Raw genomic sequence first — 24,388 nt, forward strand, 5'->3', positions numbered from 1 at the left:
TGCTTTCACTGCCGGGGCCCAGGTTCAATCCCTGGTCAGGGAACTAAGACCCCACAGGCCAAGTAGCACCACCAAAAACAAGCAAACTTTAGCCATAAATCAATTATAACACAAAAGTCACTAGTTTATAAATTACAGTTGGAATAAAGTAAATCAACTTGCTTAGATGGCTTTCATAATTTGTGGGGAAGACTTTTAAGATTTGTGTTTGTCCTTGACAAGCAATTTTAAGAAGGCGGTTTGGACAAGAGAGTTCCGTTAGGAGTTTGTGTTTAAAAAGACCCCTTTCCTCAGTCTTTTAAATAAATCTTCAGTCTTAAGATTGGTGATGATCTAAAAAAGGGTTCTTGAAGTATTGGTAGAACATTTACATTTCAAAGGCACAGGGAGAGAAATGCAAGCTCCTCCTAGGAAGACTTTTGAATAAATAGTATTTTCGCAATGATCATAATAATCATAGACAATGTCACCAGGCCATTGGATACATTGTTGCCTTCTATGCGGGATCAATCTTAGTGTTATAAGAAATACGTTCAGAGAGAGGTGGGCAGCAGGGCGGAGAACACTGCGGTGGACATTCAGAGGAACAGGAAGAAGCAGGGGTGGGGTGGGGGGAGGAGGGAGACTTTCAGAAGCCTCAGAGGACGTTTTTCCAATCTGGAAATCCTTTGAAGTAATCGTGAGTTCGTTTCTCTGAGGGAAGCATTAGTGGATTCATTAGTGTGTTTGGGGCCCTCAAAACACCAATTGAAATGTGCTTCCCTATTTTGTCTTACATCCTTTTTTCTAACTGACTGGGCACATAGACTCACAAATAAATTAGATAAACGAATAAATAAATTAGGTAAACAATTCAGGGATTTCAAAGGAGCCACAAGTAGGTCAATTTAATTGTTAATCATCCCAGGTAATCACAGTCAGCAAAACAAATACTTGCAGGGCTGGGGTCCACAGTTCTCCTACGAAAACCCAGCAGGAGTTCCAGAGGGATTGCTCGGCAGACTGACCCTTAGAGAGTGAACTTTCCATATTTCAACAGTAATTATTCCTCAGACCAAACAGAAAACGACATCTTGAAAACAGAAGTCAACAACAGAGGACAAATAAATAAATTAGAACCTCTACAAGGTGAGAGCCTTGAGTAGAAGAGCACCCACCAGCAAGTCCAGGGCCACGGAGGAGACGCTGGAGCGCCGCGCACTCCCGCGGGGGCTTCCCTTGGATCCGAGGTTGCACCAGAGCTGGGGCTGGAGCAGCTGCCCTGTAGCCTATTCATCGGATGCCGTGAAAAGTCGACCCCAGAACAATGCAGAGGCTGCAGTTAAGAAAAGAATTTATTTGTGGTCTTAAGAACTGTAGCTTGGAAGACACAGATTCGGGTAAAACCAAGAGTGTCCTAAGGAAGAGAAAGAGTCAGGGGATTGTAAAGACAAAAAGCCACGAGGTTGTTGAAGTTACCTGGCGAGAATGGTGATGGACTCTTGATGTGGGTCAGAAAATACTTGTCCCTGAGGAATCGTGCGTCGTTTTTGGGTAGGGGTCCAAAAACACATGGACTGTGGCGAGTTATTTTAGGGTGAGCGTCTGGAAAGTGTCTCGAGTTTCTGGCAGATGTTCTGGACGCCTTCACTAGGGCGATAAGCGATAAGTGGTCAAAGGTCAGATTCCATCCGGGCTGAGACACACTGAGGCCACATTTCCCCAGTGGTCTCCGGGCTCCATGTTGGAACTCTCTTAGCAGTACAGACACAATGATGATTTTCCTTCTACACTCGTTTCCAAGGGAAAAGGAAAACAAGAGAAACACTCGTGGGAGACGTGTTTGTGCAAGGCTGCTCTAGCCCACTGTGTGGAAATGGCTTTTGTCCACTATTGCTGGTGTTATTTGTCATGAAACTCCCACACACATTTTAATATTCATTCTTTCCCTAGGTCAAACGTGATATTTTGCCATTTAAAATATGTCCCCAGATTATGCTTTTCATTATATAAATTAATATAATTTTTTAGATAAATGTACTATTTATACAATGAGAAATCATTCAAAATTGTCTATATAGTATGAGTTGTACAAAACAAATTTTATGATATAATCTTCATGTATCATATAATTTTTAAGAGTACTAAGAACACATTTTATAATCAATTGGATAAAATAATGGAAAAGTTTAGGTATGTAGCCATAATATATGGTTTGAATCACATGAAATTGTTGCTTTTGTGAGTCAGAATAGTTGAATAGCAACTTCATATGGTTCATGTTATCACTATTCAGGTAATACTTAGTACTAAACATAGAAACATTATTAAAGGGGGTTTTGAGTCAGGAAAATTTGTGAAATGCTCAAATAGACAAGTCAATTCTTTGAAAAGGAAGAGGGAAGCCCATTCTGATGCTGCCAGGTTAAACATATCTTTAAATATTCAACAAAACCTGCATCATAACGTATTAGCAGAGAACCCAAGATTTCACCCTGTTACTGATTGTGCAATTTTCAGATATTATTTCCCATTGCTTCCAACCCAAACATCTCTTAATAAATCTGGAGCCCAGTGACTAAGTTCTGCGGTTTCCTGAGTCCTTCATTCTTAGCGCGCTCGCGCGACTCCCCCACTGAACTCTTACTGGTTCTTTAAAACGGCACTTCCTCCTCTTTGCTTCCATGCTTTCCGTGATAACCCCAGCGGAGCCCTGTATTCCCCTCCCCAGTGTTCAACAAGACTCTGTACTTAAATTCTTAGACTTACTATCTTTGATTTTGAACCTAGGGTTTTCGGCCTGATTTGCTCACTAGGCTGTATTTCCTCTAGGTAAGTTCTGTGTGTTCTCTCGCTTGTGTCTTCGGCCTGCAGCATCCGCCCAGGGAAACAAGGATGCAATGAACGTTCTACCAAGGTGAGCCTCCTCGTCCCATCACCCCTTGTTCAGCAGAGACCAATCTAAACGCTTAGGTACTTAACAGAGAAGGAGCCTGTCGATAGTACTTAGAAACATGGGGACAAACATGGATAACCTTTGAAGAAAGTCAATGAGCTTTGCTTTAAACTTATGAATCTCAGGTACTGGGGATTGTATATTTATAGCAAATATTTGCACACAGGCGGGTAGGTAAGTCAACAGCGTGCTGAGCACCTGTCAATAAAAGTCGTTCCAGTGCAGTTCACTATCTTCTGTGCACTTTGAATTCTCATGAGTCCAAGATTAAATTGATCACTCCCAAATCATTGGCCAATATGTGTGAAGTGATTTGCACAAATGGATGGAGAAAACACGAAAAAGAGAAAGAGAAAATAAGTATGTAATTTTTGTAATGCCTATTACGTCCCAGACACTGCATTAGGGTTGTTTCACAGATTCATGCATTTTTGGTCCCCTGAGAACCGAGGCTGCATATGTTGGGAGATAACAGAGCCGCGTGTAAACCAGACTCTCATTCCGAAGTGCTGCCTTGTCATTCCCAGCTGGTAGACTTCAGTAATGCACTGGGAGACTATAGTTCCTGGCACAGAGTTCTTGAAACCTTGTAATTTCTCAAGTGATAAGAGTGCTGGGAGCATCTTTTGTTCCAATATTTGGCCTTTGACCCCAACTCCTGACACAGCTCCTGAAACCCTTGTCATTTGCTGGAGGACAGGAGTGTCTTTTGTTCTAAGGAGGCGTCTCTGGGTGGAGTCCTGGACAAGGGTGGGTCACTGGAAACGCTAAGCCACCATTAGAAGCTGGGGATTTTCAGGCCCAGCCCCTTTCTCTTGTGAAGGGAGAAGGGCGGGAAATGGGGTTACAGGTCCATCACGCCTGTGTGATGAACCCTCCACGCAATCCCAAGAGTCTGGCCTCCAGCAGGGGCCCGGTGGGTGCACAGGCGGTGGGAGGGTGGCACTCAGTGGGCAGCAGTGCTCTGCACCCGTCCGCACACCGTGCCCTGCAGTTCTCTCCATCTGGCTGTTCATCTGTACCTTTAATAAACTGGTAAACACGAGGCAGTGGCTCTCTGAGCGCTGAAAGCCATCCTAGCAAGTAATCGGACCTGAGGACGGGGTCAGGGGAGCCTCCAATTGGTAGCCAGATCGGACGGAGGCTGTGGGTGACCCGAGGAGCTACTGCTGCAGCTGGCACCTGAGTGGCAGTCAGAGGCGGTGCTGTGGGGCTGATCCCTAAACTGGGGTACCTGACGCCGTCTTCAGGTAGAAGCCATTAGAAGCCGGTGAAATCGTAGGTGTCCCGCCTTCCTCCTTCCTCCTTTTGGGTGCGTTTTGTCCTTGCCCCCTCTCGTGACTTTTGTGGGGAGCTCTTGGTGGCCTTTGCACCGACAGTACCTGTGCTCTGGGGCAGAGACCCCGCCTGTGCGGGCCGTACCCCCAGCAACCCTCGTCGGGGGGCAACGAGCCCGGGCCCTGGCTCCCCGTGCCCCCCACCGGCTGATCTGCTGCCCACCCTCTCACCGCTCTCGCCTCACGTCCAAGTGGGATTTTTAAGTCTGCGTTGGCCGAACAACAGTTATCAGTAATTCCAAAGGGAAAAAAAAGAGAATCGCTTGATGGGGTGAAAAACCTCCACACATCTGGCGACCAGAAGTAAAGTGCTCCGTGTGAGAGTAAAGGAGACACAACAGGTAAAAAGCGTTTTTTCTTTTTACATCCCTTTACTCATTCTCCTCTTTATCAAGGACCAAGTTTTGCATTTCTGTAAACCTAGGAATATCTTTAATTTCTTACACAGCAAAGAAATCAATTGTTATGATAATGAGTTGCTGATTTGACTTTGATTTGAACTTTTATTTGCTTAAGTGACAGAATTGCAATAACCAGAATCTGACCCGTAAGTCAGGTTTATTAGTTCTCCAGGAAGTAAGGCATTTGTGACAGGATAAGTCTCACTAGTTCCAAGGTTGCTTCAAGGCTTGGATCTGTTTAAACAGCCAAATTAAAAGAGATGCGTCCAAACTTAATAGGACAAAATATCAATAGGACACCAAAGACTCATATCTCTCGTATAAAAAACAAAGTGCTTAGAATTTTCTATGTAGCATTTGTATTTCATAAGCTCCGGTATTTAAAATACAGCCTGGGTTTTAGAAGTTAAAATCGCTTAGTTCATCATCCGTCCAACCTTTTAAAACACTGACCCAAAATATAAACAGTCTTAAGTGTTAAACTATGTTATTATAAGGTTATTTAAATTTGCTCTAAAAGCATTCATTCAGTCACAATATTGAGCACGTCGAGTACGTTACGAGCAGTGTTCTAGGCTCAAGGGTTCAAATGACGAGCGGCACAGAGAATATCCATCCTTTCATAAAGATAATACTCTTAGTAAGAGAAAAATGACAATAAAAATTAAGATGAATTAAGAAAAAAAGATGATGACTTTAGATCCCAATGAATAAAATAAAACAGGGTCATGAGACGGTCCAAGCAGGGCTGGGGCAGCTTGACTGACAAGGAAAGGGCCCTCGGAGAGGTGTCACCAGCGAGCCCAAGCCGTAGGAGGGAACCAGCCAGGCCCAGACCTGGGTGGACATAATATCAGAAGCTTGACTCCTGTAAAGGATTTAAACTCCAAAGCAAATGTATAAAAAGGTACCAGTAAAATTGTATATGCAGCAAATTTAAAGTCACAGATCTAACCTCATGTCTGTTGAAAGTGCGTGTGCTTGGCTCCAGTGTGGCTGCTCACACTTGTTTCAAGGCAGGTCTTTCTGAGTGTTGTTTGCTGATGGTGACGGGGCCCAGTGATGCCTCCATCCTGCCAGCACTGCTGTCTGTCCCTACGATTGTGAACACCTTTCCCAGCACAGCAGAGGATAACTTCGCGGCTGTGCCGGGTGTGAACAGGCAGACACCTCCGCAGCTCACCTGTATTCTCGTCTCACCTGCCCAGGACAGAAGTACGGGGTGCGGGTGATGACATGAATATAAACACAAGTGCACACATCCCCACATCACAGGTGACATGGAACCAGAGCCTTCGTCTGCCTGCATAGAAAGCACCTTCAAGGCTGAGGGCTGGGCAGACTCCTCACGAGCCCCACCTGTTGCAGTGGAACATTCTTGCCACGAGCATGTGCGCTGCAGTCAGCTGACATTCTGAAAGTAAATACAACAAGTCCCCTACATACGAACCTTCCAGCTGTGAACTTTCAAAGATGCAAACGTGCGTTTGCACGTCCAGTCACGTAAGTTAGTTCACGTGTCTGGCGTACATTGTCACGTGCGTGCAGCCTCCACAAGGGGTTGTGCTTTTGTGTACTTTACTGTACAGGACTGTATAGGGCACAGTAATACAGTGTCTTTATTTCAAGCCCAGGATGTCTGGAAGCAAGCATAAAAACAGTGGCATACAGCCGATTGTGTTAGTTGGGTACGTAGGCTAACCTTGTTGGACTTATGGACGAATTGGACTTACGAACGCGCTCTCGGAATGGAAATCGTTCATATGTAGGGGACTTACTGTAATGCAAAACAATTGCAGTTTCCCTGTTGGTGGGAATGTAAATTGATACAGCCACTATGGAGAACAATATGGAGGTTCCTTAAAAAACTAAAAATAGAATTACCATATGATCCATCAATTCCACTACTGGGCATAGACCCTGAGAAAACCATAATTCAAAATGAGTCATGTACCACAATGTTCATTGCATCTCTATTTATAATAGCCAGGACATGGAAGCAACCTAAGTGTCCATCAACATATGAATGGATAAAGAAGATGTGGCACATATATACAATGGAATATTACTCAGCCATAAAAAGAAATGAAATTGAGTTATTTGTAGTGAGGTGGATGGACCTAGAGTCTGTCATACAGAGTGAGGTTAAGTCAGAAAGAGAAAAACAAATACCGTATGCTAACACATACATATGGAATCTTAAAAAAAAGGTTCTGAAGAACCTAGGGGCAGGACAGGAATAAAGATGAAGATGTAGAGAATGGACTTGAGGACATGGGGAGGGGGAAGGGTAAGCTGGGACAAAGTGAGAGAGTGGCATGGACATATATACACTACCAAACGTAAAATAGATAGCTAGTGGGAAGCAGCCGCATAGCACAGGGAGATCAGCTTGGTGCTTTGTGACCACCTAGAGGGGTGGGATAGGGAGGGTGGGAGGGAGACCCAAGAGGGAGGAGATATGGGATATATGTACACGTATAACTGATTCACTTTGTTATACAGAAGAAACTAACACAACAACATAAATCAATTATACTCCAGTAAAGATGTTAAAAAGAAAAAGACTATAGGCTGCACGTGACTTTGAAGATTGAAACAGCTGTAATATCTTTCTATCTAAACATTGGAAGCGTCTGCTTTTAATTATAATTGTTGTGATTCTTCTAACAAAAAAAATAACTCGTACAAGTCATCCCTACTTGATAATGTGGGCTAATCTATAACAGTCATTGCTAACAAGTATTGAGCTCACCATGGAGCAGACACATTACCTCATTTAATTCACGGACAGCTTTATGAGAAGCCATTGTACTTGATCCGAAGGAGAATCCGAGGGACATTTTCTGGCTACACAGCCAGTCAATGGCACAGCCAGGCCATTGCAAACACTGTGCGCGTTCTACTCTGCTAGGCTGCCTTCTCTTAATAAACTTACTTTGTCTCCTAGAAGAGATTATTGTCTTGATATTTGCTCAAACTGATTGACAAAGTATAACCCACTTGATAAACCGTAATAACCGCAAGTAGGAGAACCACAAAATGTAAGAGAAAGAAATTCTATTAAAACAAACAGAAAAATAAGGGCAACTTTGCATATGATCCACTCCTGGGCATATACCTGGACAAAGCTATAATTCAAAAAAGATACGTGCACCCCCTGTGTTCGTAGCAGCACTGTTCACAGTAGCCAAGACATGGAAACACCCTAAATGTCCATCAACAGAGGAATAGATAAAGAAGATGTGGTACATATATACAATGGAATACTACTCAGCCATGAAAAAGAACAAAATAATGCCATTTGCAGCCACATGGATGCAGCTAGAGATTATCATACTAAGCGAAATCAGTCAGAAAGAGAAAGACAAATACCATAGGATACCGCTTACGTGTGGAATCTAAAATATGACACAAATGAACTTATCTACCAAACAGAAACAGACTCACAGACATAGAGAACAGACTTGTGGCTGCCAAGGGGGGGCGGAGGGAGGGATGGACTGGGAGTTTGGGATTAACAGATGCAGACTATTGTATATAGGATGGATAAATAACAAGTTCCTACTGTAGAGCACAGGGAACTATATTCAATATCCTGTAATCAACCGTCATGGAAAAGAAAAAAATATATCATTTATCTTGATAAAAAAGAAAAATAATGGCAACTTTAAACTTTTTTTAAACTCAAATTATCACTCAGACTTGAGCGAGTCGTGACTTATTTTACGCAAAAGTTTTCAGTCACCTCAAGCTACAAAGGCCATTGTAAAAGAGCCATGGGCCTGCGCACCATAGCTGCTGGCCCCAGCCAGGGGCAGACCTCATGTCACAGAAGGGAAAGAACCATTGTTGTCTCCTCAACTGACGGATCAATTCAGCACATCAACAGCAGCTCTGCAAACACGCCTGCACCCACAGACTCCAGCTATCTTTATTTTTATTTTTTTAATATTTATTTATTTGGTTGCACCGGGTCTTAGTTGCTGCAGGTGGGCTCCTTAGTTGCAGCTCGCCAGCTCTTTAGTTGTGGCATGCAAACTCTGAGTCGCGGCATGCATGTGGGATCTAGTTCCCTGACCAGGGATCAAACCCCTGCATTGGGAGCGTGGACCCCCACTGCACCACCAGGGAAGTCCCCTCAGCTGTCTTTAGCCACCTGCTTTGGTAAGTCGTCTGAGAAACACATTTGTCCCGGTGAAAGCTGGTTTTAGCTTGCGTGCAGTGAATGCTCAGAATTGTTACGGAAGGGGAGCAAAGAGTGTTCCTCGACCCTTTGAGGGTCCCTGGCTGTGTCTGAAAATCAAACTGCCGTATTAACAGGAGAAAAGTATACGAATGTTGTTGAACTTGTACATGTACACGGGAGCCTTCATAAGGGAACGAAGCCCTGAAAGGACCAGAGCAGGAAGCTTTTATATTTTTTAGACCAAGAAACAATAAGTTTGTGAAGAATTGGCAAGACAAAGGGGTTTGAGGTAGTAAATAGTGAAGAAGTAACTTGGGATATAAGGGCGAGTGGAGTAGGTTTTGTTTGCAGATTTCTCCGGTGACTTCTCTGGGCTGCTAAGGGTGAAAGGAGGATTTATTTCCTGCCTTTAGGCAGAAAGTGGGGAACTTTTCCTGCATTTACTGCTTCTTAATCGCCTTCACCTCCATATCACTTTTATGTCAAAGAAGCATATTTGAGGTGATATATTCTGGCGTTTCTTTCATTACTTTGGTCACTTTGGTTGTCCTTTGTATCTATTATCTAACTTGGTATCACACAAACACACACACACACACACACACACACACACACACCAATCTCATTCACTTAACAATTCTTTTGAAAATCCCATGTTTTCTTCAGGAGAGAGGTTATATCAAATTAAAGGACCTCCAGGAAAGAATAGGTATTTGAATTTTTCTTTATTCAGACAAAAATGTACACATTGTAAGACAATATTGATACAAAAAGAGCACCACGTCAAAAATGAAAGTCACCAGGTTCCACCTCCCAGAAATGACTGATCATTAACTAGAGTCAAATACTCCCCGAATTTTCCCATGTCTAGAAAAACAATTATTTTAAATATTATAAACTTAGTCAAATCTTTCTTTACCTATGTTGAAAAATGTAAGTATGTGTATGTTACACAAGTTTTCAACCCCAGCAAAGACCCTCTCACCTCCTAAGAGCTGTAAGCAAACTAGTGTCTGTTGATTAACAGGTTGATTTCACTTTCCTGAAAAAACATCCCCTAAAGACATTCATCCCCAAAGAAGCCCTCTCCAACAAGGCTGCTTCTTCTCTCCACAACCCCCTAGGCCTTGTACCATGGGGAGCGATAGAAACTCTACTCCCTTTCTTTAAATTTAATTTTTATTTTATACTGGGATATCGTTGATTTACAATGTTGTGTTAGTTTCAGGTGTACAGCAAAGTGATTCAGTTATACATATATCCACTCTTTTTTAGGTTCTTTTCCCATATAGGTCATTGCAGAGTATTAAATAGAGTTCCCTGTACTCTACAGCAGGTCCGTGTTGGTTATCTATTTTAAATATAGAAGTGTGCATACGTCCATCCCAATCTCCCAGTGTATCCCCCTCAACCTTTCCCCTTTGGTAGCCACAGTTTTGTTTTCTGTGTCTGTGAATCTGTTTCAGTTTCGTAAATAAGTTCATTTGTATCCTTTTTTTAGATTCTACATTTAAGTGATATCATATGATATTTGTCTTCCTCTGTCTGACTTACTTTGCTTCGTATGACAACCTCTAGGTCCATCTATGTTGCTGCAAATGGCAGAAGTTCGCTCCTTTTTATGGCTGTGTACTCACTTCTTATTCTTGTTTTCAGACTATTCTTCTTTCTTTCTTTCTCTCCAAAAACTGCATCACTCCTCACTGTTGCTGTGATGGACAGAATCCTGCCTTGTCCTCTCATGTGTCCAAGAGATTCTACCTACCTGCTTATTGGTTTTTTCTTCAGAGGTTCTCCTTTGTTTATTCTTGGAACTTTCAATACACGTCTAGACGGTCCTATGAGCAGCCTGGACTCTCAGTTCCTCCAGTCACTTCCGCCGTCACCACCTGCATCCGCACCACCAACGCTATAGCCATTAAACACACATTATTGACACTTGGAATGTGCTTAGTCCAAATAGAGATGTGAGTGCAAAATATACACCAGATCTTGAAGACCAAGCGCTGAAAGCAGAATGGGGACATGTCTCCTTAATAGTTCTTATGTTGATTACAAGTCCAAGTAATATTTTTAAATTATGTTGTTACAAGAGCCATGATTAAAATTAATTTCACCTGTTTCTCCTGTTTTACATCTACAGGAAAATTTGAAATTACAAATGTGTCTTGTCCTAGTGCCATGCTACTGGGCTCACTTTAGAGTCATAACCATGAACCTCAGGTGGGCTCTTCACATTATTTTCATCTTCTCCTCTCTGCCCTACCCCTAGAACACAAAGGAGCAGATCCAGTATGGAGTCAGAGTTGTTCTTCCCCGTTACACAGCGACTTCCCCCTTTGTCACCTTCATCGCACTGTCTCCACAGACCCTTGATTTCTCCTGCCAGGTTTTACTTCTTTTATGCCCCTAGCACACTTCCTCCTCTAACGCGCTGGGTAACTTACTCACTGATTAGGTTTACTGTCGCTTGCTGCTGAACTAGCAGCTCTGCAAGATTCGTCATCTCTGTGTTGCTCGTGGATGCATCCTACAGAGCTGGGAGCAGAACCTGGGCCACATCAGGTGTCCTGTCTTTGTTGAATGAAAACAGCTACCCCTGGGAATTTAACGCAAAACCCAAGCACAGTGTAAAATACTTCTCATTGCTCTTGACGGACTGAAAGCCTTGCAGAGGTTCTGGCCTTTTGCTGTGACATAGACATCATGAGGTGTTTCTCTCCATCTTCTACATCCTTCCTGGCATTCATCTGGATGGTCACATTTGTTTTGCTCTAGAGCCGCAGAAGAGTTTCACATCGTGTATAAACTCACTGTTCACTTTTGAAAACTAGGCTTTATCGTCCGGCTTAGTTGCCAGGGAACCTCACAACGTTTTTACAAGTCCTCAGTTAAAATCCGTCTGATTTCTCTTCAGTGTGTGTGCGGGTTTTTTAGGACTGCTGGAACAAGTTACCACAGGTGCGGTGGCTTAAAACAACAGAAACTCATTCTCTCACAGTTCTACCAAAATCCCAAGTCAAGGTGCTGCCAGGGCCAGGCTCCCGCCAAGGCTCCAGGGAGGAATTCTTCCTGCCTCTTCCAGCTTCCGGGGGCTCCTGGAGACCCTTGGCTGACGGCAGCCACACTCCAATCGCTCCCTCTGTCTTCACACAGCCTCCTCCCTGGGCGTCCCTGGGTCCCAAACCCAGATGGTTTCGTCCTGAGAGTCTTAACAGATCACATCTATCCATAAAAAGACTCTCTCTCCAAATAAGGTCACATTGATGTTCCGGGTGGCCGTGCATTTTTTTTAACCCCACTGTAGTGTGTGAAATTCACAGGAGAAAAAACTAAATCGTTTCTATTATATCACGCCCGGTGATCTACACCTCGTGAATGTTCAGTTTTTAAGATTTGCCGTCTTTGAGTTCTTTTGTTTTGCTTTCTTTTTGGAACATGCACTAAGCACACAACTTCTTTAGAATAGTTCCCAAAGGTATGAAGATTACGGGAAATCAATATTTTTGTTCTCAGTCGTTGGAAGGTAGGTACGTTTCTTCCAAATGTTCTACTGTGCAAAGAGATAAGAGATCAGAGTTGAGAAAAGAGACAGGAACATGATATTGCCAGTACAATGTTTGGATAGTTTGACGCTATCCGGGTAACCTTGACCCAAGTGACACATGATTTTGCAACCTCCTGGACCTGCAGGTTAAGCACTAGTGGAGCCCGTCGCTACCTTGACCAATTTCAGGAACAGTTGCAATGCTGGGAAGAAAGCCCCAGAGGTGCTTATACAGAGGCTGTTTCCCTGGTGGCGTCGCAGCAGCTGAGTGACAAACAAACCTCCCACAGACTGGACCAATGGCAGGTGTGGCAGAGCTGAAGTGAAACTCACCAGCAGTCCCCCCAGACTTTCATTTTCAGAAGGTTGAACACACCAGCCGGGGATGGGCTTTTTGAACACATAAATAATTAGGATATATCCGAGGTGCATTTAATATGTGATTGTTAATGATGGTGTTACGGATCTGTAACATTTTCCTGTGTGTATTACTCCTATGTGCATTACAAAACAGTTGCTTCCTATATTTAAAAATCGAAGGACGGGCATTTCATTTAATCAGTGCACAAAAATGCAAATCAGAAGAATTCTGTTTGGATAACAAGTTCAACATCTCATTAAATATCAAAAAATAGGGGCTTCCGTGGTGGCACAGTGGTTGGGAGTCCGCCTGCCGATGCAGGGGGCGCGGGTTCGTGCCCGGGTCCGGGAGGATCCGGTGTGCCGTGGAGCGGCTGGGCCCGTGAGCCATGGCCGCTGAGCCTGCGCGTCCAGAGACTGTGCTCTGTGGCGGGAGAGGCCGCAGCGGTGAGAGGCCCGCGTACCGCAAAAAAAAAAAAAAAAAAAAAAAAAAAAATATATATATATATATATATATATATATATATATCAAAAAATAGAATGAAGAAACAGAGAGTCTGTGACTCGATTTTGTGTTGATCCAAGAAGTTTTGTTTCTAGTATATCTGCTAGAAAAGAATAATATAAATATAGCAGAGGAAACAGAGTTATTTAAAAGGAACACCCAAAAGTTAGCATGTCTATATGTCGCCTTACCACTCTCTTTATAACCACCCAAGTAACTGAGAGCCAAAATATCATGAACTCTATCTCCTTTCTACAGCTAAGTATTTTGGTGCTTTAAATTGGTTGATCTGACTACAAAACATCACAAGTTTGTGTTCTCAAATTAACAATGTTTTTCGTCTAAAATATATTTTTGAGTTACTAATTTTAATAGATAACTATTGAAAATGAGATAGTAGTAAATACAGTAAATTTATTTCCATTAGTTCTTCCAGAAAAGGTGCCACTTTAAACAATTTTTTAAAAATAGCAACTACGGAAATAGGTTTTAACGTACAGGATAATAAAGCAATTCTTTAATTTTTTAGAAATAAGGGAGATCAGAAGTTAAAGCTCCACTTTAGAGAAGAATGCCAACAAGAGATAGAAAGAAAGATAGAAAGAGAATATCATCATTTTGTAAACACCATAGCAATAATTAATTAAGACGAGACTCACTGATTCATACTAAAATCACTGGGTGAAAGGCTGGGGACGAGATAGGCTAATCTCCCACAGATTACTTATTAATTACAGAGGGAAAAGGTACGTTTACAAAGGGGAAATCTGACTGACACACCTTAGCCGAGAGATCAAGCTTATTGTCACCAATAGGAGGAGAGACTGAGGTCATGTGCTCTTCGATGTGATGCTTTGTGAAGGACGCTCATCCCCGTGTGGTCCCAATGACCCTAAATGCTAGACCTGAGCCTAATGACGAAGAAGAAACTGTACAACCCCAAACTGAGAGGCATTCTGCAAAACATCAGACATGGATTCTTCAAAATTAGCAATGCAATGAGAAGACAAAAAAAAAAAACCCAAAAAATAAATTAATGGATAGGGAACTGTTCCGGATTAAAAGTGAATAAACAGAAATGACAAGGAAATAAAACCTGTAATCCTTGATGGGATGTTGAATTGGGAAATAAAACATTATAAAGTTTGATTGGGGAAGAATTTAGAAATGTTCAGTATGAGATGTATACTAAAAAAGAGTGCTGTATCAAAGTGAAGTTTCCTGAATGTGATTTTTATATCTTATTTACACAGGAGGATGTCCCTTTTCTTCAGCAAGAAGAGGAAGTTTCACTTAACGAGGAAGATAAAGCAAATGTGGGAAAATGTTTAAAATTAATGAATTACAGTAAAGAGTACATAGGTATTCACTGCACAGTTTCTGCAACTTTGCTGGAAGTTTGCATTTTTGAAAATAAAAGGTTGGAAAACTTACAGTCGTTTTCTCATATCATGATGGCATGTGTGTAATGAAAGCAGTGCAAAGCTAGGGCAAACTTTTTATTCATTCAACGTATTTCCCGAGTGCTTCCTACCTACCAGATGGGTGGATCCACAGCACATACAACGGAGCAGCCAAAGAGCCCGGACCTTGTGGGATTTACACTCTTCCTCTTCGGGTCTGAGCTTTCGCCACTGTTGAATGAGTGAGGGTGGCAGTGGCTTACAGGGTTGGCCTTGGTGGCAACATAGCGTCCCTTTCTGCACGAAACGCTATCGTTTTAGGTCTGTGAATTTATTTGCTTTGAATAGATAGGATAGAGTGGCTAATTTCTTCCATTTAGTATTTTATAGAAAATATTGTAATGAACACAAAAACAGTAACCCACAATGCTTACATACAGGGCATAAAGAAAATAGCAGTTCTGGTTTTTGTCTTAATACAAACCCAAAGCAAGGCAGCATTAAAGTATTTATTAAGAACATGCTAAGCTGTGAGTTTGCTTTGCTTTTCCCTTCCAGGATTATTAAGAAAAATATCTACTTCCAATACAAGAAAAGGTATTCTTTACACTGTCTTCCTTTGCAGACCCTGTAGTCTTATCAAAGCTGTCTAAATCTAAAAGAGAAATTGCATCACTATTAATGGTTATGCGTTGCCCCAAAGAGATAGTAAAATACAAGTTTTAATTCAAAGCTAAATTTAAAAGTAGTAGCTAAAGATAACTTTTATGTACCTTTAGCTGTATGCATATTCAATCGGATCAAAAATTTTATTAAAAACACATAAGATTTTTTGAAAAACACCATAAAAATGTGTCTGTATAACTGGTGGTGGGCCAGAACATACTTCTCTAGACACTGCATAAAATTCTTTTTTTTTTTTTTTGCGGTACGCAGGCCTCTCGTTGTGGCCTCTCCCGTTGCGGAGCACAGGCTCCGGATGCACAGGCTCAGCGGCCATGGCTCACGGGCCCAGCCGCTCCGCGGCATGTGGGATCCTCCCGGACCGGGACACGAACCCGCGTCCCCTGCATCGGCAGGCGGACTCTCAACCACTGCGCCACCAGGATGCCCTTATTTCATCTCTTGCAGTCTTCCGTGGTAATGAGCGGTTTTCTGCTGCTGATGCTACTTGTGCAAGGGTGGTAGATAACACTAATTCAGAACCCTCTAGATTCTCCCTGGGTTTGGCTTTGTCATTCAAGTCCCCGTTCTTTTGTTTGTGAGCACGGTGATGGGAGAAAGCTGAGGATGGATCTTTGGCCAAAGGCATCTGCTCTGCAAACCAAGGGCATGAGCGGGGGAAGCAGGAGGAAGGAAAGCGGGAGGGTCTGTGTTTTTATTGAGCTACTTAGAGAGTTAATAACAAAGAAGCAAGCAGAGGGCGCTGCGGGGGGAGGATGCTGGGCTTTGATTTCAGACAGGGGCAATGCAGGCAAACGCTGGGGTAGGGGCGGCATTTCCTCGCCAGGCAAAGAGGGAGTCCAAATTTACTACAAGTCGCCACAGTAGAGGGCGGTGACGGTGAAATACTTTCTAAATGAGCGGAGACGAAGAAAAGGCAACAATGTTCATCCTAAAGTCGAAGAGGCATCGATGAGACGGTATCAGAGCCCTGCAAGCGAGAGCAACCAAAATTATCTATTTTATTTTTATTTTTACTGTTCAAAACCATTCTATTAAATAGTTGGTTTACAGTGTTGTGGGAAATCATCATTTTTAAATGTCACAGAAGAGAGGAACACGTGAGCAAATAAAAATAATAGGCTTTTTAAAATTGAATTCTTTATCAAGTAAAGGGTAGGCACGACGGGAGAGACCTTGCTGGTCTTCTTTCCTTTTTGTGTTTCACTCTCTTTTTTCCCTTTGCCCTGAGGCCCTACGCGGAGGCAACTAAAGGTTGTGAGCTAGAAAGAAGAGGAAGTGAAACTGAAAGGAACGTCAAGAAAATTTCTGGTTATGCCTGAGCCTTGGTTAAATCACGGTGCAGGTGAAATATGGCTTTGTAGGGCCTCTTTCTCTCTCTCGAGTTTCCTTCCAGCGCTTTCCCCCAGGGCACCCATGTCCCCCTGCCCAGGTGCATTATTGGCCCCCGCAGGCAGTCTGTTCCCAAACTGAAATCAGCCAAAGACTCTGCACCTAGAAGTCCAGTGAGTGACTGACAGGACACTGACATGTAACCTCCAGGAATGCTGTGGAAAGATGCTAAGAAGAAGAAAGGAAGGGCGGCTGGCAAGAGCAGTAAGGGCGATGAGGTAAGTCAGGAGAGCCTGGATTTTAACAGACTGTACCTGAAGCTGTGATTAACCCCAGGGAGAGCTCTCGAGGGGAGAAACGCATACGTCGTCGTAAGATTGACCCTCTCCCTGAAATCTTTAATTGGATGCTTGGGGAAGTCTCCCTAGGACTTTCATTTACATCTCTTGAAATTTCTTAGTTTGTTTCCATATAAGACTAGTTTCAACTTAGAGTCCTGAGTTTCCAAGAAAATACTTGTGACTCATACATGTTAATGGTTAGAGGTTATATACCTGTAAAATGTTACCGTGGCGCTCCTAAAAGGCTCTGAGATACACGCAATTCCTCAGTTCTGTCAGGAGATGGCGCCATTTATACGCAACAATGCATATTCTCCAGTTTATTATTTAATATAATAAGTTTTAATAATTTCTCAAAAGTGTTCATGTGAACCAATAATTAGCCTTTGTGCTTTACTGAATTTGAATGCTTTCAGCAATCATTTCTTCTCGAGGAAATATTCTCTGGTGCTTCATTTTATCATTTTCATTTGATTACTATTTCTGTTTAAAACAGTTTCATCTGCGATTTAGAAAGAAACTTCAACAAGGAGAAGACGTCTTTGTCCCCACAGATTTCACTCCAGCTGCATTTGGATTCAAAGTGAGGTAAAGAGAGGTAGAATTAAAAACTAAGGAGACGATCTCCGGTGAGTCTCCTGAGATTCAATTAGCCTGGTCAATTAGAGATGATTCTAAAACCACAAGTATTCGTAGAGGTTGTCCCTCTAATTGTGAGAAAATGGTTGCCTTAATTATGTTTTTTGGCTTCACTCTACAGTAGCTTCTCCCAAGTCCATAAATGCCCATAGCTGGTTCTGCCGGCGTTTATGGGGCAAAACATAGCAACACAAACATTGAAACTGCCCCACGTTTCACAGCCTCGACTGCTGTATTTTATGCAAAGGCCACAAAATGAGTGTGGTTATTGATGAAAATTGGTTAAACCTCAAGGACTCCTGCTCGCTGAAATTGGGGGTGGAGCAGATTGAGAAACCAGAAGCCCAGGCTGAGCAAGGTGTAAAATCCTCAGAACAGTTACAATTTTCATCTCTAAAAGCGAGAAATTAGCAAAGGAAAAGGGGGTTATATTTTTCATTGGGGAAATTTGACCTCCAATATTCCTTGGATATACGTCATACAGCTTCTGCTACTTAGGAAAAAGTCATTCATATGAGGAAGTCGAATATATGTAGCTTCAAAATATTCCTATATGCTAGAACCTGTTTTTTGTTTTATTTTGTTTGGTTTGGTCTGATTCCTATTTATCATGTGCCTACAATTTTTATTTCAAAACACAGCAAGACTTGTTCGATGTTCCTCAAAACGCTTCTGTAAAGATCAGTATTCAATGCAAGGGCCACTTGTAATAATTACATAAGAAGTATTATTGGGAAGGTAAGAAGTTTCCTGCTTTGTAGGCTGCTAGGCTCTTTATTAAACCAGTTCTAATCTTCCTCACAGTAATACATCCCCTTGTTTCTTCGCCATTCATCTAAAACAAGATTTTTGAAAACTCTTTTGAAACCCTAGCAAAAGATAGAGAAGACTCCAGGAAAGCCAACGCAGTTGTCAAAGGGTAGATTTATATTAAACGAGCTGATTTTTGTGTGGTTTTGTTTGTTTGTTTGTTTGTTTACGGTACGCGGACCTCGCACTGTTGTGGCCTCTTCCATTGCGGAGCACAGGCTCCGGATGCACAGGCTCAGCGGCCATGGCTCACGGGCCCAGCCGCTCCGCGGCATGTGAGATCTTCCGGGACCGGGGCACGAACCCGTGTTCCCTGCATCGGCAGGTGGACTCTCAACCACTGCGCCACCAGGGAAGCCCAAGAATTTCTTATTTCTAACAAAGATCTGGATCCAGTGACTCCATGAATTCAAGGGTAACGTCTTTGTTTTATATTGTCTCCTCTGACGTATTTATACTAAAATGTAAATGAAATATAAATACCACTTGTTAAGGGGGCAGTGATTGAACTTGTTAACCACTGTTTTAAACATTGAAAGTGAAATGATAAAATTTTGAAAAGCTCTGTCCTCCCCACTGTGAAGTAACCCTCTTGTCTGCGTACCCTGTCCTAATTTTCATTTCAGACCACACTGAGGTTAGGGGATTATGTACGATGGGAACACACAATTCCAGCTGCCCTGTTCCCCGTGAAGAAGCAGAATACCCTGCTGCCGTTTCTTATTCTGCTTTTCCGAGTCAAAAAGCTTTGAAACATCTTTCCAAGAAGTTGAATCAAAGCCAGCAATATATCAGGTAATCGTTTTAGTCTTGTAAATTACTTGTAATTAGCATACATATTTTCTTTACTTTCAAAGGCTCAGAAAATGAAATTCTGGTCACTCACAGGAAGCCACAGCTTACAGCAATGAATTGTCAGTGAAAGCTTAGAATTTGAAACATAGAAAAGATCGTGTCTTTCGATCCCTTAATTTAATTTAGTGAAAAGTAAAATGAGGTCTGTCTGAGTAATTTGCTTATGACCGTACATTTTTGGCCCAACTGGGGAATAATGCTGACTAATATCACTTAGTGTGTGAAAACATAAAGTTCCTTACCTGTATATTATATAGTCTGAGTCTTCTAATAGCTGTGTTAGGGGGAATACAAATTAGTCTCATTTTACAGATGAGGGAACTGAAGTTACGGTGTTTCAAGTAACTGTCCTGTGAAGGTCCTTAGTGGTGCACAAAGAATTTATGCCCCAAACCTATGCCTCTGGTCTCCATATATTTTCCACAGAGACATATCACTACAGTTTTGATGAACTGAAGATTATATTAGGTCTCTTTCTGCTACATCACACTACCCATCAGAAATTACAAATCAAACTTCATAAAAAGCTCTTTATTTAAAATCAGGGAGCAAATGTAACATTTCTCCTGGTATCTTATTTATACTTTCAAGCTGAGGGCCTGAAATAACAATATAGTACATTTGGTGTTTGTACTTATATGTATTATAATAAAGTAAATTCACTAAATAAAAGCTGATTTACTTCTGGACAGCCAAGTATCTAACGTTGAACGAATGTTTTGATTCCAGTTTTAAGCTGGTGTTTATTTTAATGAAACAAACAAAAAAAACATGCTCCCGGTATAAATGCCTAGACAATAAAGCGATCTTTCAAATCAGGAAGAAAACGTCTTTTCTTTAAGACAGGGTGGATAGGATAGCACTTCAAACGCTTGGCAGATAAAAAGATGGAAAGCTGGAAGATTTGCAGCTATATCTCTGTGAGTACTTCTGTCTCCAATCTAGATGTCTCTGTATTTCATTTTAATATGGGAAACTGATGTGCTTATAGTGTTATTCCTATTATACTTAAATGTGCCTGAGAAGAGCACTTCGTGTGACATTTGGCTGGAAAGAACCTTCTAGGTTTCTTATTTGGCCTGCAGAGAACGTAGGCGCCATTTTGGAGACATACTGGTGAACCAGAAAAGAAACCCCCTGTTATACAAGGCAAGCTTAGCGAACACTGCTGCGTTTTTTCTCCTAAACCTTGTATTATTGTAAGTAGTTATGCAATCCACCTTCCCGTGTAACTGACACATAGGGACCTTGCATGCTTGTGACCAGCAGAGGCCAGTATCAGGAAGGCTAAGGCAAGGGCCTGAACAAGTACGGCTGGACGCAGGGGCGCCCAAATCCTAGACAGAGCCGGGGTTAGGATCACATATATAATTAAAAAACTGGTTCGTACACAGGGACCAGAAATCAGAGTAGTAAATCAGAAAACGCACATACAGTTTGTCAGGAGAGCAGATACAGAATCTTAGCATCAGTAGGATTTAAAACACCCCTAATTTAATTACGAAGCCCTGTATGTTTTTTCTTGGGTACAAACCAACCCCAGACTATGACCAGCACAGAGCCCCACGTGGCAATTGCCGGACTCTGTTACGAAGGTGATAAGAAGCTTAGCCTGACTGAAGCAGGCGATGGGGAAGTGAATTGTGGCTGAAATTAGGCCAATTTCATTAGCAAAACAATATTTTCTGTTTTAATTGAACAAATTTTCAAGTAAAATGTGTATAAACTGGTTTGCTTTATGCAAAACAAATTTATTCCCCTTAATCCAGCACTCAGACTCAAGCACGTGAAAGCGTCTTTTTAGTGTTTAGTAAATGCAATAAACACTGTTTTTTCTTTGATCTTCTTAGCCTCATTAAAATCCAGATTTTATTTCATAATTGTGCCTCTCCTGACATAAACAAATATTCCTGGACTTAAGTCCTGAAAAATGTCGCCATCACCATGAGGTGTAGATTCAACGAGACCCAAATTAGTGGGCAAGTCACACACCGCAGAGAAGCTGAGTAAACCTCGGCACATTTTTGTAGGGGACGAATTTATCTTCTCGCAAAAACACAAATGGATAATGCTGGGAAATGGCTATGAGTTTTGTGCTTGGGAAATTACACAGTGTTATCAGTTTACACGCACATTAGGAGCACAGTGGAGCACAGAAAGATTGCAGTATTACTAAAATTTCTGGACTTCCAAAATAACTTTATTACTTCCTTCGCTTTGGCAACTGGTTCATTATTTGCAAATATTACAATATCCCCCTGATTAGCTATTTAAACACAGTACACTCTCCTGTTACCCAGGGTTAAACCAATGGAAATTAATTAAACATATTAATGGTATATTTTGAATTAATTATATTTGGGAATACTGATTTCTAAACAGTAAACCATAAGGAGAGTGATTTATAGCCATGCTTCTTAGATATATTCAAGACATCACATGATTCCGGGAAACATTGCTAATGGGATCTATTTTTTTTAACTCTTTATTCTATATTGGACTATATAGCTGATTTACAATGCTGTGTTAGTTCCATGTGTACAGCAAAGTGATTCAATTATACATATACATATATCTATTCTTTTTCAAATTCTTTTCCCATTTAGGTTATTACACAATAGGATATATTCTTAATGAAATTATTGTTGTGTCTGAAAATCATCAGGTTTCCAGTTTCCACCTCAGCTTATAAAACAGACAGTTAATATGTACTTATCTATTCATTCCTGGCTTTCAGTTTTGATTTGTTCCCTTATTTGTCCATTTCACAAATAGGTCATGAGTGCCTAGTGTGTGTCAGGATTCCAGGGTGCACAAAAGACAAAAGCCTGCCTTGCTGCACTCACTCCCCGCGGAGTGAAGATGGACGGTAAATCCGTGAGGGCATGTCAGTGGTGCTGAGTGCCGGAGAGGAAAGGGGCAGAAAAAGAGGCTGGAGGAGCCAGGTAGGGTCGGGGGGAGGGTTGCTCTCAGCCTGGAGGATTGTGATCAAGTAAGATCCTCCTGTGAAGGTGACAGCTGAGCAGACCCAAGCCAGTGGGTCTCAGACTTTTCAGTGTCGAGGTCCCTTTGCATTCTCATAAATCACTGAGGGGTCCAATGAGCTTTTCTTCATGTGGGTTTTAAGTAACAATATTTGCCATATTACAAAAGTAAGGTGTGAATTTTTTATTTTTTGATTCATTTAAAACAATAATGAACGTGCTATAAGGTGACGTAAAGAAAAGTTTTTTTTATAAACAGTGACTATTTCCCAAAAAAAAAAAAATTTAGGAAGAGGAGTGGTGTTATTTTAGGATGTTGTAGGTTTCTTTGGTGTCTGGCTTAAGAGAGGAGAGCTGGACTCTCATTTTTGCGTTTAGTCTGTTGGTTTATGTCATTTGGTTGGAGAACACAAAGAAAACCTTGCGTGGAACAGAAGCACTGCTCGAAAAGAGGCATATTTTAATAGCCTTTATGGGTAATTGTGATACTTTTCTTTGATTACACATCAAAACTCAACAAGAGGAGCTTCTCACGTGTTAACTGTACTACATGTCTGTGGTCGCCCCACAGGACTGGGGTCAACTCTCCACTCAACATTTGGTGAGGCTGCTGGGGTCTATGCTGCCACACGTGCATCAAGAGGGTATGAAAAATGTACTTACTGCTCACGTAATGACACTTTCTGGGAAGAGTAATGCAGGCTCCCAGGCAGAACCTCTCCTGGTTTGAGAGAACAAGGAAAGGCAGCTGGCTTTACCTGTCCTTGTGGTTTTGAGGTAGGACGTGGACGAGCGATCCCAGATGAGGGTCAGAGTCTGTGCGCTTGAACTTTCCCAGGTGCCGAAGCAGGAAGCCTTCTCATCAGCGTAACTCTCTGGGGACAAGAAAAGGGCAGGGTGACATTTGGAAGCTGTGAGCACTGAAATGTCAAAACATCTCAGTGAACTTTTCGTACTCAATTGTGTTTATACTCATTGATCTTGCACTTTGGATCTCTTTCTCATGCATGATTTGGACATGAGAAGAATTCTCTGGGCTATGCAGATTTTCCAAATATTGATCCACTTTATTATATAATGCACATTTCAATTTAATACCATTACTTATCCTGCCATAAATGTCTTTAAAAATTGAGTTGTCAAGCTCATCATAGCAGACATAAATTTTCCAAAATTCTCACTTTAGCGTAAAAGTTAAGCTTGAAATTTACTGTGGCTGCAGGTCTTATCTGTTATTTTTCTGGTGCAACAGTTCGTTTTGTTCATTATGAACAAATGTTCGTTTCGTTCATCATGAAAATGTCCCCCAAATTTCATAGTCTGAAGGACCGTAGCTTGTCAGTCGTTCCTTCAAGTGAAAACGGTGCGCCACATCGAAAGTGGCTACTGCAGCTTTCTTGAAATACAATCATAGTGAAGATGTCAAATAACACGTTAGTACTTTATGAAAATAATTTTGACTTTGTGAACCTCCCTAAAAGATAACGGGGGCCCCTAGGGGTCTGCAACCACACTTTGAAAACTGCTGACCTAAAGGCAATGTAAGAGTTGGCCTCGATACTAATGGGGAAAGGACGTTTCAGGAGGGAAAACCACACGCAGAGGAAGGTCCTAGGCCAACAGCATGCCTCGTGTGTGGGTAGAATAGCTTGGAACTGGATGTGTCAACAGGCAGAGTAGGTGATGGCCAAGGATGGCCCGGGCATGGGTCGCTGGTGGACAGAAATCTCTCAGGGCCACAGAGGGTTTTCCTTGGCGTATTCTGGGAAGTCTCTGCGGAGTTTGGAGAAGGAGAGTGATGGATCTGCAAGTTGCATAAGTATTACGTTGGTTCTTGTGTGAAGAGCAAAGAGTGAGTATCTATTGAGATGGAGTACGCCAAAGTCAGAAGCAGAAGGATCAACCAGAAAGCGACTGGAAAAATCCAGGTGAGAGATGATGACAGCTTAGGCACAGGTGGTAGCAGTGAGTGGGTGAGAGGTTGGAATCTGGGCATATTTGAAGGTAAAACAAATATTTATTGATGAACTGGCTGTGCAGTGTTATTGCATTAAAATGGGGAAATA

The sequence above is a fragment of the Stenella coeruleoalba genome, assembly GCF_951394435.1.
Source record: "Stenella coeruleoalba genome assembly, chromosome: 4".
In the NCBI taxonomy this organism is placed as follows: domain Eukaryota; kingdom Metazoa; phylum Chordata; class Mammalia; order Artiodactyla; family Delphinidae; genus Stenella; species Stenella coeruleoalba.